The sequence below is a fragment of the Parus major genome, chromosome 5 (genome assembly GCF_001522545.3).
Source record: "Parus major isolate Abel chromosome 5, Parus_major1.1, whole genome shotgun sequence".
Lineage (NCBI taxonomy): Eukaryota > Metazoa > Chordata > Aves > Passeriformes > Paridae > Parus > Parus major.
Window position 1 is genome coordinate 12,705,694 of NC_031774.1, and position 8,497 is coordinate 12,714,190.

Below are 8,497 nucleotides of genomic sequence, written 5' to 3' on the forward strand. Positions count from 1 at the left end.
TTCAGAAATAAACATTATTTTTCATCTACCAAAGGGAACTGGCAGTTTAGACTAAAATTTCCAAAAGGTTGTAAAAGTCTGGAAGAAAGCCAATGCATTCCATACCCCAAAACAGCAAAGCCCTTCTAACAAATGTATCCTCCTTCCTCTCACTTAAGTGTTCTTAGGTCTCCAATACATTTCTTCAAAAGCAGTGAAACTAACACAACAACTTTGTCCAGCTGGAAAAGCCATCTATGGGACCAAATCAGCAGCTTAACCTTTTAATTTTACTTGTTTGATTAACATGTAGTGTCTACAACCTTGATAGCAGTCATGTGCTATTAATTAATTTCCCTAATTCAGGTAGCATTTCCATTAACTTGAAGAAATTTCAGACTTTGGTCAGTATAAGAAATTATATTACATCCTGTGGATGATGAAAAAAAGGAAGGAAAAACCTTTGTACCTACCGAATTGAGCTGTTGTGATTTCAAATCAGTTGTTCTGCACGTACGGATATAATGACAGGAAAAAAAGTAATTATAATTAGGTGTCTATTTTGATTTTTCTCTTCATAGTATCCGTACTGAATGTCATTTGATTTTAACAAACTCTAAAGTCATTTCAGGCAGACACTGTATATCCTTGCTGCTACCAGTCTCCTTGGAGTGTCTAGTTTTTTTCTACAAAATTTTCATATGCAAACATTTAAACATTTTTATTACTTAAAAAAAGAATGCTTCTACAGTAAGCTGATCATCTAGAAAAGCAAAACAAAACTCATCTGAGCAATATATTAACTGTTTTCAAGGGATGCAAATAGAGAAAAAAGAAAGAAAAAGAGGGAGGGGGAAGAAAATAAAGACAGAAAACCAGAATTAGTGGGGATGAGATCAGTTAAAAATCTGATATTACAACTGGAGCTACGCTACAATTGAAGCCCCCAAAAAAGTCTTATGTGACTTTAATGGGACTCCATCATGTGCCTATGAGACTGTAACTATAAGCAGGACATTCATTAGGATTGAATCCTTCATTTTCAACAGATGTCTTCACTGAAATTAAATTTCTGCAAGATGCCCAATTTGCTACTCTTATTTGCCTGGAAATTTTCACTAACATCAACTTCATTGGCAGCAGAATAAAGTTACTCTCACACTCTATCATTACCAAGAAACTGATAAATCAGATAAAATGATAATTCTTATCAGGGAATATTCACACCAAGTCAGATATCATGTGCAAATGTCTAAATGAGGAGCTAAGGCTTTCCATACAGTTACCAATGCTCCCAGACTCATAAAAACATGAATAAGAGGCCTTTCTCTACTCTGCATAAAAGGTCTTGAAGTTAGATAAACTCACCATACTACACAGAGAATATATTCATTTGGAAGACAACAAAGTTTCTCCAGGGGAAAGAAAGTTAAATGGTCTCAGGTTAAATGAATGGAATATTTATACAAGAAAATCCAACACATGAAAAGAGTTCAGGAGGTGTCTATGAATTACACTTTGAGAGAAGTTAGACTTGGCAGTTTCAGTAAGTTTTAAATGCAGATTTTCATCACAGGATGTTCTGATTAATACTGAAGATTCATCACTGGAGAAAAAAGTTAGGTAAAGGAAATTAATTCAATACTGATTAAACAGATTCTGATAATAAAACCATCAACGCAAGGAATGTTTTCCCAGAGAGCGGTAAGTCTTAGAAGTCTGTGGATCATTTAATAATATACTAAAGGTGATTAAATATACACAAACACATACACACACATATATATATGTGTGTATGTATATATATATATATATATATAGGGATTGCAATAATGAAGAAATATTTGTATTATTAGGTGCAGAGTGTTCTACTAGCTTCCATTTGTTACAGTAGTACAAATGGGAAAAATATGTTTCTTTAACAATAGTATTGCAATAGTATCCAAATAGTAACAAAGCAGTTATTGTTTTGGAAATACAAGCTACTTTTTAAAAATGTGGGCACACAGAATGTCATCATTTGCAATCTGTAGCAGACTTTCTGCCAGCTATGTCCAGAAATCTAAAATTTCAGAGCTAGTAGCCCTGAAGGGAGCACTGGAGCTTCCGTTTGACAGTTCTGTATCTCTGCTTTCTTCTTCTCAAGACCACAAAACCACACCACAGTAACCTGGAATAGCTGTAAATAATCTATCTTTATGTAGACATGAAAATTAAAATTAAGAAGGGAATATTACCTTCATATCAAAGCCAGTTGTCCATGCCACCACCTTTATAAGTGGATGCCATTCACACAAAACTGTTTCAGAATCACTGCTTTAGAAATTGTGCAGTTTATTTAAAAATAAATAATAAATAAACATGGGAAGATGTAAACTTACTCCCTATTTCCCTGCTCTGTTTGTTCAAGTTAAAGATTTTACTTCTGTCTCCTACCATAATCCCTCCTTAAAATACTTAATATCACAAGATTGCTAATCCACAAGAGACTCCCAGGGCAGTAACATTTTACAGTGCTGGACTTGAATTTGTTGAAAGGCAAAAGTATCTCCAGCGCAATTTTATTTCCCACCCCATCTTCAGTCTGATACCACGTTCATTTATTCTTTCAGACCAAGCCAATCACTTCCTAAATGCTACGCCTCATTTTCTTTTCCAGGCAGTTTCCAAGAGTGCCTGATATTGAAGGAGCTGTGAAGCAACACTGAGGACTCAGGCTCAACATCTCAGCAACTGGATGTTTGTTGTCTGCTAACCTCACAGCAAGGAAGATTCTACCTCAAATAATTTTAGATTAGAAATACTGAGCGGAAAATTACAAGAATCTTTTTCAAGTTCACATCCTGTATTCTGCTCTCTTTACCAAACACAGATTATCTGACAGACAAGTTTCCTTTTCCATTTGTCCAGTATATTCCAACAAAGAAAATCAAGTTGGCACAGTGAGTGTTATTTCACTCTCCTTGACTGAATGCTGTCTATCCCAGCCCCACAGAAAAAGCAGTTGGAGTAACCCTAACCTACTTTTCTCTACTACTTTTGCACATGGGCACCAATTAAAATATTGAATCAGTGAGTTAAACAGGAGGTGTCTCATTCAACATCAATGACAACCCCTCACCACACATAGCCTGAAAGTTAATATGCATCTCTAAAAAAAAAAACAACTTTTTTTTAATATCGGCAAGCATGTTAATTGTGGTAAAATGAACAATACTGAAATTGTTTGAAGACAAAATTAAATTTAATGAAATTCACAAACAAACCCCTTTTAGAAAATAACAACAGTTTTTTGAACATTAAAGAGAAACTCATTATATCGAGACAACTCCAATGTAAAAGGCAAACCAACTTCAATCACTGCATATCTGCATGTTAATGAACTTGCTGTGTGCAGAGGGACTGAACAGAGTAAGTAATGGGAAGACTGTCTTAAAGCCTACAGTACAATTTAAAATAAAACACGCCACCTTTAATCAATGAAACACCTTTTCATTCGTACTTTAATAGAAACTGAAATGATTTCAAACATAACACAAAGGGAAGATGATACTTGGTAAAGGTTTCTTTAAGACGTAACATTTCTTGCACATTCTTTCAGCATTCACATGCTGTCAGCATCACTGTGGCAAAGACTTTCAAGTTTCAGCAGACAGATACCGCCTAGTACAAAGTCTTTGTCATAATAATTTCATTGCAGCCCCCTGATCAAACATCTAGACAAATCTGAGTCTGAAAAGTGAGAGCTAACCAGTGACCTTTGATTAGAACCACAAGCACCAGTTTTAATAAAATGCCTCATTCATTGCCTTCCACTGCCAACAAGGAAGGTGTGTTTGAGCCTGAAAAATGTAGTCAATATACCATTTACACCCATATAATGATTCCTATTATTCACAGTTAGAATTTGTGACTGCAGCAAGTGAAACACAGACATCTTAAATAGCTAAATGAAAATACACTGACAACATTCTACCTTTAAAATATATTCAGGAGCCAGCTTCTGCCTTTCTGTTGCTTGCTGCTGGCTTTCATGTCTTTCTGATCATATTGTAATAGGCTTGACTTTACCCCCCCACCCCAAGCCTTCATTTACACAATGTTTGGTTTGTTACAATTTCTCAAAAATCTGACAGTTGGCAAAGTCCAGTTTTAAGGGGCCTTTAAATTTGTACTTCACTTAAAAGACAGTGTCCCATTCAAATATACATTCATAAAGCTGCCTTTTTGTATATTATACATGAATATTTATATATTAAATTTTGAAAATTCAACTCATTTTTGGAGCTGAACTTCCTATCTGACTTTGAGGGAAGGTTGTAAAAAGACCTAACAAACTTTGCAGTTGTTCAACACATGTTTTTGCTCAAAAGCATCCAAGTTGCTGGTCTCTAATACAGAAGTTCAAGGAAATACAATTAAAATCCATTTCACATATTTGTGCCTTAGCATGTCAGGCAAGAGGACAGAAAGGGGGTCTTATCACATTTATTTCCCACTTGAAAAGCGAAAGTCTTAAGAAGGGTAATAAATATTCAAATGACTTTGCACCACTGAGCTACCATATCAAGCTAATGATCTGTAGTCTGGAGCTCTATAAAAAGAAAGCTTACTGCCTGCCGTCACCTAGAGGTGTTGCTGTAAACACTGTGGGGGGATATTCTCCTCTCAGTGTGTGTGCATGTAACTACACTTAATGTTGTTTTCAAGACAGAATATATTGCTGAGTTGTAAAACAGAAAGACGGGTTGAAACGCACGCAGAAAAAGAATGCAAGGACAAAACTAATTGAAAGAAAGTTGCTGGAGATTTAACTTAGCTTCGTTCCTCACTGTGCTCTGAAGGAGTGGGTTTGTACTTCAGGTCCTGCTTGCACAGCCACAAACAGGAGAGATACAGATGTTCAGTCATACACAGGGTGGGAGCCCATGGCTGCAAGATGAGTGAACTTCACAGCTTGCCAGAGCCTGCTGCAATCTTGAGTTCACTGTAACAGAACTACTGAGGCCCTAAAGTTGAACAGTCCACTGCACAAGGGAACAGACCCCTTCAGGCAGGGAGAAAACAGGAATAAATGGCAGATTTGTTATAAACACTCCATCCTCCCTAGAGCATGGATCAAGCAGACTTGTGGTCCATCAAAAGCCATGGAGAAAAGGCAGTTCCAAGTACATTAAAGAACCATTTCTAACCACGTATGTAAGGGTATATAAAGTCTTATCTCTATTAAAAAATATTGCATAAGAAGGAGAGATGGTCTGCCATTTAAGTATAGGCCTGGAAATGAGCCATATTTTCCAAGTTCAAATTCTGGCTAGGACTCAAACCATCTTGAAACCTTTCTGCTTCAATTTCCCAACTGGAAAAGTGAGAATAAACATACTTGCCTACAGTATTTCTCTCCCAAGAGTGGAGGAATAATTAAACACAGGGTACTAGCATCTTGTCTGTTTGGAAGCTCCAACACCCCTTATCACCTCTAAACAAATGTAAAAGACAGATTGCAATTGTACATCTTCTCTCCTGCATACATTCACTTTCTAACCTGCAAGAGAGCTTAATCATGTTTACATAGATTATTTAGGCTGTTCAGAAAAAAAGAGAGACTGAAAGAAAACTGCATAGAAAAAGCATACAGAATCAAAAAAAAGTAAAGCTTCTCCACAGTCCATGTTTACTTTTCTTTGAGTCTTACTCTTATAAAAGCACTAACCTTCTTCTAAAACTGGAGGAAAATGCCTGTCATCAGAAACCCTCAGGTTCCTCTCACCAAAGCCAGCAAATAACAAGTAACCTGGAACTAGATACCAAGAGAGAGTGAAACAGTTTTTTTCTCTCCCAACAGTGACATTAGCAAGGTTTTTACTGTCTCTGATTTTTGTTCTTACAGATTGCATGGCAAGCCATCCTGGCCCAAAGGTGGTAGCAGTGCCTTCTTGTCTATAAATCTAAGCAGTGCTTTCCCAGTTCTTTGGATTTTTATATCATCTGGAAGAGGCGAAGTTCTGTTGAGTTATAAAAATTATATATTATCAGATATCAACTTTTGACCTATCATGATTCCATCAGGGCTGAATTATTCAGGTTTACTCAGCAAACTCTGAAGGTCTAAAAGCTGAATCACTCACAGTTTCTCCCATACCAGGACACCAAGGAATGTTCTATTCAGCCTCATTAATGAAGGATGGTGTACACAGGCTTTCACAGTTTCCTTCCAGGACCTGCCTAGAGTATCTCCAGCACTGCTGGCATCTCCAAAAATGGGCCATTCTCCATTGGCTTTTTATTTCTGGCAAACAGCTTTGAAACAGAACTGTGAGAAAGGGAGTCCTGATTTTGTGAATGCAAGTAAGATGCTCAAAAAGAATGAGAAGCTAAGACATCTAAGATTTCTGTTGCATCTAAATGACCATTTTGACATTTAAAAAAAAAAAAAAAAGAGAGAAAAAAGGAAAAAAAGGACCCTTGATATCTTTCATTTGAAGGATAAAAATACCACCCCATTGGTATTTTAATTGTAACTCATGAGATTTGTTTGTCTTCCAAAAGCCACCCACTGAAGAGTACAAGCACAGAAGTCCAGCTCATACACAACAGACATTCAAACACCTTGCAGCTACAGAACTGGGCTCAAGGAATTTGACTCTGTTCAAAGCCCAAGTGACCACTGAAAATATAATGCAAGTTCAACATCCTGATTCATTATCTATTTACCAAAGAAAAACTGAATGGCTGAGAGAAGAATTTTTTTCACCTTCTACTGATACTCCCCTGCTTGTATTTATACATTTTAAACATGCCGGAAGAGACAAAGTCAGCTTCTCAGAAGTGTTTTAAGTGCTCTGAAGTCTAACAAAAGCCAGGGAAATCTAGAGCTATCTATCTAAAGCAGCCAAAGGATACTATCTTACTGTCTGTGTGTGTACATCCTATACCTTTAATGACTTGGCAATTCTCTTTCATTCTATAACAAGAAAAGCTACTGCTAGACTGACCTATCAGAAGGTCAGATATCCTAGGGTTTGTTATACGGGTCTGTACACAGATTTTTAAAACATCTTTTAGATTTAGAATAGAATTAGCCTTTGTTTCCTCTAGATAATTAAAAAATTGCTTAATGCCCATTCGCACACTAGATATTTTTTCAACTTTTCACTTGCAGATAACCAAATATAATTACTGCTGTAATACAATATAATACTACTGTTTGTTTCTTTCCTAGAACTGCCTGGAATTACATGACTATTTCCACCAAAATGGAGCAAAACAGACTGTTAAGCATTAGCTCTAAGTTAAGTGGTAACATGATCTATTTAGTGGCACACTTATCAAGTCAGTTCTGCTGCTGTTTATTTAAATAGAAATTGAAATATTAGCTGTTCAACAAACTCCAGGCATTCTGGGCAGGAAATTGAGAGGACTCTAGACCTTGCTATATGGAGAGAATTTTTGACAAGCATTCCCTAAACAGTTTCCTCTTCTGAAGTACAGTAACATCTCTAATAGTCAAGGGGAAAAAAACAAACAAACAAGCAAACAAAAAAAGAAACATAACAAATCTGGAAGAAGAAAAATGTAGACAGGGCAGACACAGTGCAGACACATTCACATAATGATGCTTGCCAGGGTAGCAATCCTTAGGCTCTGCAATTACAGCCAAAGTGAAAGGATACTCTATCCAAAATCATAAAAGTCAAACGGATTCCTGATAGTACACACTATTTATTAAAAATCTGTTTTAAAGCACGACTTTACATCATAGAGAAATCTACCTACAATCTTATGCTCTTGAGGGCATTAGAGCTACTCAACAAATAATTTAGCCACAGTAGCGAACCAGATTTTGTCAGGTACCTTTATAATCACTTAAAAAAATCTCTGAAAGACATAGCTCTCCTATCCATATTTTCTTTTAATATATCTATATATACACTTTAAAAGTTGTGATCTGAGATTATAGAACTAAAGGATAGTCTTGTATTCCACTGTTGCCACCTGTCAGCGAGTATTTCCTAAGGGTAGTGTCACTATTCCCAGAGTTTCACACATCCATATAAAGGGCTGAGTTTTCATTGTAAACTATCTGGCTCTGAATGTTCAGCCATAAAGATTTTGATTTGCTGATAAGAGTGTTGCAATACAGCAAAACCAAAGGAGAAGTCAAGCAATGATATCTAAATAAACTAAAATCATTATGCCTGATCAAAGCTACCACACAGCCAGTTTTGGTTAATCAGCATGGCGCAAATAGCATCTTCTACTGCAAGATAAACTTCAGAATTCACCCTGCAAGCTTTCAGTGAACAGAACAATCCCAAAATAATCAAATTACCTGAGCAAGGGACACAAATTTGTGATCACACACAAAGATGTCAGAGAAAGAGAGAGAGAAAGAGAAAGAGAGAGAGAGAGAGGGAGAGAAAGAGAGAGAAGGAGAGAGAAGGAGAGAGAAGGAGAGAGAAGGAGAGAGAAGGAGAGAGAAGGAGAGAGAAGGAGAGAGAAGGAGAGAGAAGGAGAG

The 8,497-nt window shown here is 36.5% G+C and overlaps 1 protein-coding gene across 2 annotated transcripts in view; it reads right to left on the minus strand.

Moving 5' to 3' along the window:
• SOX6 (SRY-box transcription factor 6) overlaps nucleotides 1-8,497 on the minus strand; it is a 368,642-nt gene that overhangs the window by 341,982 nt on the left and 18,163 nt on the right. The window lies entirely within an intron of this gene.